Source organism: Chrysochloris asiatica, unplaced genomic scaffold (assembly GCF_000296735.1).
Source record: "Chrysochloris asiatica unplaced genomic scaffold, ChrAsi1.0 scaffold00663, whole genome shotgun sequence".
Taxonomy (NCBI): domain Eukaryota; kingdom Metazoa; phylum Chordata; class Mammalia; order Afrosoricida; family Chrysochloridae; genus Chrysochloris; species Chrysochloris asiatica.
The window spans coordinates 39,987-48,795 of record NW_006409181.1 but is presented as its reverse complement, the minus strand read 5'-3'; the positions used below and the strand labels follow the sequence as shown (position 1 = coordinate 48,795).

General features: G+C 43.9%; 1 pseudogene; it reads right to left on the bottom strand.

Annotated features, from left to right (window-relative positions):
* Positions 1-6,708, bottom strand: part of LOC102836186 — a 55,613-nt pseudogene extending 48,905 nt beyond the window's left edge.
* Between the last annotated feature and the right edge of the window lie 2,101 nt (positions 6,709-8,809).

The following is an 8,809-nucleotide window of genomic DNA, read 5'->3' as shown; positions in this document are numbered from 1 at the left end:
CTGGTGTGTTTGAACCACGACGTTTGCTGTTCAAACTGACTTTGTGGTCTAGTGCTTTATCATACAATACCACATCAGGAATACAAGAGAGATTTTACACCTTAATCCACCCTGATTAAAAATTAGATCAGTGATAAAAAACCAAACCAAAACAAAAAAAAACTCTTCCTTTTCTGCCTTTGGACATTACTGTGTAACAATGTGATGCTGGAAACTGACAGCCACACTGGACCATACAGAGAGTCTCTGAGGACCAGGGGACAGGATGGAGGATGAAAGAGCCTGGGGACTTGGTGGCCTTGATGAGCTGCTGAACCAAACGTAGGTCTTGGGCAGGCTGTGGAAATCACTGTTAGTTTAGCAAGGCATGCCTTTCAGCAGGGCTTTTCCCATGGGGTACAGGGATCCCTGTGGTCCGCTCCCATACCCTCTGCCCAGTATTTCTATGTCTTGGAAGAAGTTACAGCCAGAATGCTCCTTGGAAACCAAGATGGTGAGATTTCGTCTCTCATACTTCGAACATGTTATCAGGAGGGATCAGTCCCTGGAGAAGGACATCATGCTTGGTAAAATGAAGGGTCAGCAAAGAATAGGAAGACCCCCAATAAGATTGATTGGCACAGCGGCAGCAGCAATGGATTTAAGCTTAACAATTGTGAGGATCATACAGGAGTGGACAGTGTTTTGTTCTGTTGTGCATAGGGCCACTATGAGTCAGAACTGACTTGGTTGCATCTAACAACAACAACATGGTGTTTGATTGGAGACTGACAACTCCCTTCCTCTAACTGCCTCCTATTCCTGGGAAAGGAACAGGTGCTCAGAGTTTCTGTTGAATTATTATTATTATTAGGTGTTATCAAATTAGTTCCGTTACAGACCCTATGTACAACAGAAGGAAGCACTGCCCTCTGGCCAATCCATTTCACTGGAGGTCTCCCTCTTTTTCTCTGTGCCTCCACTTTACTTCTCCAGGGACTAGTCCCTCCTGATAATATGCCTGAAGTAAGAGAGACACACTCTGGCCATCTGGACTTCTAAGGTTGTACTCCATCCAACACAGATGTGTTCGTTGAAAGAGGACTTGAATTTCTCAAGCAGAACAGAAATGCAGAACTACTTTTCCTACTCTTACTGATTGCAAGGTGGATTGAAAGCACCAAATACTTATTTGACTTTCAAATCATCTCCCTAAAGAATCGGCTAAGTCTAAAAATAGAATCAGAAGGAAATTGAAAGTGGATTCCTCAGTGTTGCTGGTCCAAAGTTAGAATGTTACCAACACCACCTTGACACCAAGATGGTTTCAGTACTGCTTGGAACTTTCCTTTAGTGGCCTCAAGTGACCAGATCACCTCCTCAAAGGCCTCAGTCTGGCTGCTGGTCTTGGGCATGATGATTCTGGCACTCATCTTTTGAAGGGTTCCATAGACAGCCTCTTTCTCTTTTAAATGTCTATATTCCTGTTCCTTTTGGAAATGTTCCATCTTAGTCTAGAAGCTTTATTGCCTCTGTCATACAATGCAGTTTGGCACCTCTTAAAGTTTCCATGGCACCCTTAACTTAGATATAAACAGGTTTAACAGAAAAATGTAGTTTTGCCCACATTGATCTGTTTATTTCAAATTTGTGTTTGTTGTTTTTTAGTGCTGTTGAGTCCGTTTCAACTCATATAGAGTTTCCAAGGATGGCACTTAACAACAACAACAACAACAACAAGAATGGGGCAGAATAAGAGTCCCGCTTCCTCCTCAGGATTGTTGGTCTGGATATGGTGTTGGCACTGTGGTGGCCATGCTACCACCATCGGATGATAACGCCATTACCTGGAGAAGGGCGGGACCAAGAGCATCACAGGACCCCATCTCTCTCGCCCCCTTTCTTCTGGGAAACAAATAGGATTTATAAATCCTATTGCTTTTTTGCTGTGTGTTGGACCCTACTTCACAACACTTAGCAACAACAGTAACGTATTATGATTTAATAGGTTCTCAGCAAGATCAGGGTGCCCTTTTTAGAAAACCCATTATTTTTGCTACAGTAAGAGAACATGACGTTCCTGTAAAATTCCTGTGAAAAGTTTTCTTTTTTTTTTCTTGGCATATATGATGCTTGCTTGCAGTTTTGAGAATTCTATGATGTAGAGGAGGAACTATACATTGGCTTTGCCTCAGACATGTTGTTGTGTTATGATTGTCTATTCTGAATGCCTGTCATCTTCCTCACTGCCTGAAAAACAAAGAAACAACTCCAAACCCCACGCCATCCAGGTGACCAGAGCCCCCACTTCACCCTTTCAGTGCCCTGAATGACAATGGTGGCTGAAACTGTGGCATGTAAGACTCAGGTGGAGGACAGGAGGCCAGAACAGCACACCTCCGAAGGGCCATGTCTCCTGGTGTTCTAAAGGACTGTCTTCTTTGTGCACTAAGAGATCTCAGGGTGGCCTGAATCAACAAAGCCCATCCTCCCTGATTCTGGACAGAATGTGAACTCCCTGATCCATTTCACATACCCCCACCCCACCCCCATCATTTGCATAGTGTCCTAGAAGAGGACCTGGATAATACTGAATATAATGACCTTGAACCTCAGAAGTTGTCTCAAACTTTACCCGGTGATCCTCTCACAGACTTGACTCTGAGGAGAACTTTTGTTAATTCTCTCCCTTTGTGATCCACTCTCCTGACCTTCATCTTCACATGCACACACTCTTAATTCAAACATGCTTACATATTCACACTCATACGTGAATTCTCACAATCTCACATAGACATGCTCTCTCACACTCTCACATGTTCACTAACACCCGGGCTTTAACATGTGACTCTCCCTACACACCCTCACACACATGCTCTTATACCCACACACATTCCGCATCACAGAAACATTCTGTTACAGGTTCACTCACAGCCCCTTCTCCCGTCCAAGCACCAGCCAGGCCCAACCCTGCTGAGCTCCTGAGAGAGGAGAGAAACCCCTTCAGCGTGCAGAGGCCGCAGACTCACAGTCTCTTCTTAGAGGACAGAGAAGCTGGGAGAATATTACTGCCAGAGACAGAAGCCAATTTTCAGCCAGGCCCTGAGCCAGATTACAGTGTCTGTGGGACACTCCCAACTCAGCAGTCCCAGGCAGAGACTCCAGTTTGCTAACTCTAGTCAAATAACCAGTGGTGTTTGCCTGAAGATCAGGGTGATGGTCAGCCAGTCTGAGTAGAATCTGATCCAAGTTATTCACAAGTCACTTCTACATTTTTGCACTGTAGTTTTGTCTACTGCAGAATGCCAAGTAAACGGAATTGTACATTTTGTAGCCTTTTGAGTGGCTCTGTTTTGTTTTCCCACTTAACATACTACATTTGCTGCTCCATTGTCTTTCGGTGTTCAGTGTTACAAAGTCTGGGTTCCTCTGTAGGTATCTGACCTTGTTTTCCCTGCCTGAACCATTACAGTACTTTTAAGTGTACACATATATATGTTTCATTGTTGTTTCTAGATTTTTTTGTGTGTGTGTTACATTTCTAAGTATTGTTTTGTCACTGACATTTGTCTGGGGCACAGTACGTTTGTTGAACGGTCTGTGTGCTCAATGGCTGCTTATTACTTATTACATATGACTGATGGCCACACTGTCTCCTTCCCAGCCTGCAGCCTCTCTGAGGACTGGGTTCCTGTCTTGTCTCTCTGGTTCTGATTATTTGGAGAGATCTCTGATTAAATTTTCCTTTGGGTATAATTGAAGACCCCCTCACTCTCCAAACAATGGATACGTTTTATTGCCTTTTCTTCAGGGAAACAAACAGGGTTCTAAATTGAGGGCATTGTCTATTGTTTACAATAGGTTCTCGGCAAGATCTGGGTGTCCCCTTTTTAGAAATCATTTATACTTGCTGCAATAAGAGAACACGACTTAACTTTAAAACTCACGTGAAAAGTTTTCTTTTTTCCTTGGTGTGTATGATGTTTGCTTGCAGTTTGGATATTTCTATGAAATACAGGGGAACTATGCCTTGATGTTGCCTCAAACATGTTGTCATGTTGTGATTGTCTATTCTGAATACATATTATCCTCCCACTCCTAAAAAAAAAGCAAAGAAAAATTCACAAATTCTTGATAGTCCAGCTGATGTTGTTGACTCCATGTGGACACAATACAAGGATAAGTCCTTCTCTCTTCCCTGTCCTTGAAGTGCTCTCAGTGTTGGACACACAGAGCTTGGCTGTGGGAGGTGGACAAACTCTCTGGATCTGCCCCTAAGATCAAGTGGGCCACAGTCCCCACCTTACCTCTTCACTCTGCTGGAAGGCAGTGTGGGCCAAAATTGTGGCATGCAAGATCCAGACAGCAGACAGAGGATCCAAGACCAGAAACCACTGAGGGGCTGTGGTTTCCTGAAGGGTTGTTTTCCTTGCACATTAATAAGATGTCAGGGTTGAAAGGAGATGGGGATAAGATTCTTATGATTCAATAGTGAATAATTGTTAGCATGACTAATTGTGACTATCACAACTGTAAAGTTAGAAGTTTTGTAATAAAAAGGGGGGAGTAGTTAATCTTACAGACCAGAAATAGAGGATCCTGGGACCATCAAGGGAGAAGAGCACAAGTAGAAATGTGGGACCCTATGCAGAGAAGCAGCAACACCAGAGATGGAGGCAGAGATGAAGACATGGAAAGATAGAGTAGTTGAGGACTCTAGACTCATGAAAAGAGAAAGACTGTGTGCTGGCAACCAGGAGGCAGGCTTGGAGAATGTGCCCTTTCGTTGTTTAAATTATTATACAGTCCTGAGTGTTTTTGTGTACATACCCTCTTCTCTCTACGCCCTCCCACCCGTCCATGCCTCCCCCCCAGCCAAAAAAGACTGAGGGAATAGAAGTAAATACTGTTGAATAATGATGCATAGAGGAGATTGTAATCATTGCTACGAAATGATGGTGTAAACCCTATGTTCTCCCATATAAACTATCACTCAGTTCACAATAAAAACTTAAAAAAAAAAAGATGTCAGGTGATTTGGCTCAAAGAAGCCCTTCCTCCCGATTCTGGTCAGAGTGTGAAATCCCTGTCCCATTTCACACCCCCAGCATTCAGCACGGTGACTGATGTTGAACCAAAATGACCTGGAACCTCGGAGTTTTCTCTAACTCTAACCCATGATCCTCTAACAGGACTTGACTCTGAGGAGAACTTCAAATTTGTTTTCTTCCTTTGTGACCCACTCTCCCTCACTTCACCTTCATGTGGGCACCACGTGCTCACACTCACTCACCCACAGGAGCATTCTCATGCCACACACACACACAGAGTCTCCCATACACAGGTTCTCACAGGCACATGCTCACCACTATCTTACATACACACTCACATACTCTGCACACATGCTCTCTCTCTGACACTCACAAGACTTCATGACAGTATTCTCACACACATGCACTTACACACCTGTTGTTCCATGTCACACATGCTCACATGTACACTCCCCCCAGACACCCTGCCACACTCACATATTTGGTTTCTCGGGTATCCACTTGCAGCCTCTTCTTTCATCCAAGCACTTACCTCGCCCAAACCTGCTTAGTTTATGAGAAGAGAGACCACACACAGACTAGAATCATTGTAGAGTAGCGGTCTCCTATTAACAAGCAGAGAAGCCAAGAAGGTATTGCCAGAGACGGAAGCCAGTTTTTAACCAGGTCCTGAGCCAAGATGCAGAGTGTCAGAGGAACACCGTCCCAATTTGGCATACCCTTGCAGGGGTGCATGAGAACCCAAAATTTCCCAATAGATGCATAGGGATCAGACCTCCCCGCATGGAGATCACCGGCCCCTGGGATTACCCTTACTGCATGTGCTAAGTGTGGCCCCAAGTTCATCTTCATGGATGCCTGTCCCTTATCAGCCATATCTTGGGCATGGACCAGTAACTTGAAATTTTCCCTGAAGTGTCTAGAGCCCACAGAAAGAAGCTAGTAACTCCACAATGGCAATATAGGAGATTTTTGGTGTTTGGTTTTTGACATGGAGACATTTGATTTATTGGAGGGCATAGGTCAGTGCTACCAAGGCCTTCACGAATGCAGGGCCCTCCATTTGTCCAAGGGGCCACGGTTGGGGATGGATTTGGCCCCACAGCCATCTGGGATAAGGCACTTTTCAGCCACCATGTCTTCAAACTCATCAGCATTGAACTTGGTAAAGCCCCACTTCCTGGAGATGTGCATCTTCTGGCACTCAGGGAACTTGAACTTGGCTCTGCGTATGGCCTCAATCACATGCTCCTTGTTTTGAAGCTTGGTGCAGATGGACATGATAACTTGGCCCATGTGGACCCTACCCACAGTGCCCTGGGGCTTTCCAAAGGCCCCTCGCATCCCTACCTGGAGCCTGTCAGCCCAGCACAGGAGAACATCTTACTGATGTGGATGGCATGGAATGGATGCAGCCATATTCGGCTATGAAAGCCATCTTTGCCACAACTTTTCACCATGTTCTTGATGGCACAAATGCCTCCAGGGCTTCTGAGGAGAATTGCTCATATTCATCTGACATCATGTGGCCACAGAGTGGGAACTCGTCCACTTTTGCCTTCTTCCAAACCAGGTCAAAGATATGAATCTTGGCATCAGGGATACCTCAGCAGAAACAGGACTTTGGCTAGGGCTTGTTCTTACAATACCAGTAACGCCGGGCGTGGCGGTGGCCCATGGCAATACCAGGATCTCTGTGGCTTGCCAGAGGGAAAGAGCAAAAGTTTTATTAAGGAGTTAAATACTGAGACAAAGTCCTGGGTGATGACAGGGCAGACTCTGGTCTCCATGACTCCAGAAGGAAACAGAAATATTTATAGCTCTAATGAACAAAGGTGCATGATGCCACGGCCCCAAATCTCCAAGGCCACCCTAGCAAGTGTTACAGAAAAGTGACTTAGCAACTGAAAGTGAGCTAGCAGCAAGCAAGAGCTTAGATAGAGTCAGCATCACACAAATCTGTTCCCCAACTACTGCATTGCTGTTGTTGTTAAGTGCTGTTCAGTCAACTCTGATGTATAGCAACCCTATATAGGGTTTCCACGGAGAGGCTGGTGAGTTTGAACCACTGACCTTTAGTTCAAAGCAACCTTGCAGTCCAGTGCATTATCCTGTAGCACCACATCAAGACTCACAGGAACTTGCTCCCCCCCCCCCCCTAACATGTACAGGGGTCCAATATGATGGTCCAATAAGCTATTGAGCCAAAACTGGGTCTCCTGTCTCCCTACTGTCCCCTTACTGAAAACATGCACTTCTAGGCTGGTGAAGCCTCTTTTAGCCTAGCTTTGCTTCTTGTAGCCAAATGCATCCTAGTGATGCAGTGAGGGCTAGGATGCACAAAGCATAAGTCTCCCACCGCCAGCAGCAATTTTCTCATAACGCCCAGAATTCCCTCTGGCCAGTATTTTCTCTGGGTTTTTACAAGCCAATGTCTTATGTGTGCAGTTGGTGATTGACATCTCACTTCTTCTAAATGATTCCCTTTCCTGGAATAGGAAATAGGTGCATAGGGCTTTAATGGCACCAAATTATTCAACATTTTGATATAGGCAATCTTGAGCCGTTCTATGTACAGTAAATATTTAATTGATAATTCGTTATCTCCCTAAATGTTCTGACATGTTGTCAAAAAGTAACTGAAAGTGAAACTTCAACATTGAAATAAAAGCTGATCAGAGCAGCAGCAGAGCACCAGACAAACAAGCTTTGCTCTGAGATGGCTGGGGTAAGTCAACGGAAACTTTCTGTCAGTGGCTCTAAGTGGGTTGGTGCTCTCCTGAACAGGCCATAGTCTAGTTTCTAGCCTCGGACAGCCAATTCCAATACTGTAAATCTTTACAGGAGCAGAAAGTCTCATCTGTCTCCCAAGGAGCAGCTAGTGGGTTTGAACTGTCGAACTTGTGGTTAGTAGTCCAGTGCTTATCTTAGTCAAGCGCACCACCCAGGGACTTAAAGCAAGGACATTACCATGTCAAAGTACAGTCTAGGTGGTAGGCATTCAGATGTTCATTAATCAATGCTCTCAACTTAGAATCTTTGAAAATTCAAGGTATATTTGAAAAAAAATTTTAAATACAATGTTATTGCATGTAATTTTTGCGGATACATTTTTTGCAGATACGTTTTAAATACAATGTTATTACATGCCTATTGCAAAAAACCTGGGAAAACATGCAACAACCTGACACATATCCATCTATGTTATTTTTCTATTTGTCTGTGGTTTTATTTGTTACATTTAAGTACTTTTTAAAAGTACTTAAGTGTGGGTTGTTGTTGTTAAGTGCCATCGAGTCGGGATCTGACTCATAGTGATCCTGTACAGGGTTTCCAAGGAGCAGCTGGTGAGTTAGAACTGCCGGCCTTCAGAGCCCACAAAGAACCAAAATTAACACATTAATGCAGCATCTCCAACAATTCGAAACAGACCAACAGAGGGAACCTAGAGTCACCAAAGAAAAGAGCAGAAATAAATGAGATGGAAAACAGAAAAACTATAAAAAGAATCAATAGGACAAGAAGCTGGTTCTTTGAAAGGATTAATAACATTGACAGACTATTGGGGAAAACTAACAAAAGAAAAGAGGGAGAAGACACAAATAACTTGCATTAGAAACCACATGGGCGATGTCACAATGGAACCAAACAAAATCAAAAGGATAATAACAGAATACTATGAAGAGTTCTACTCCAACAAATTTGAAAACTTAGATGAGATGGATGCATTTTTAGAAAAACACTACCTAAACTTACACAGAGTGAAGTAGAAAACATCT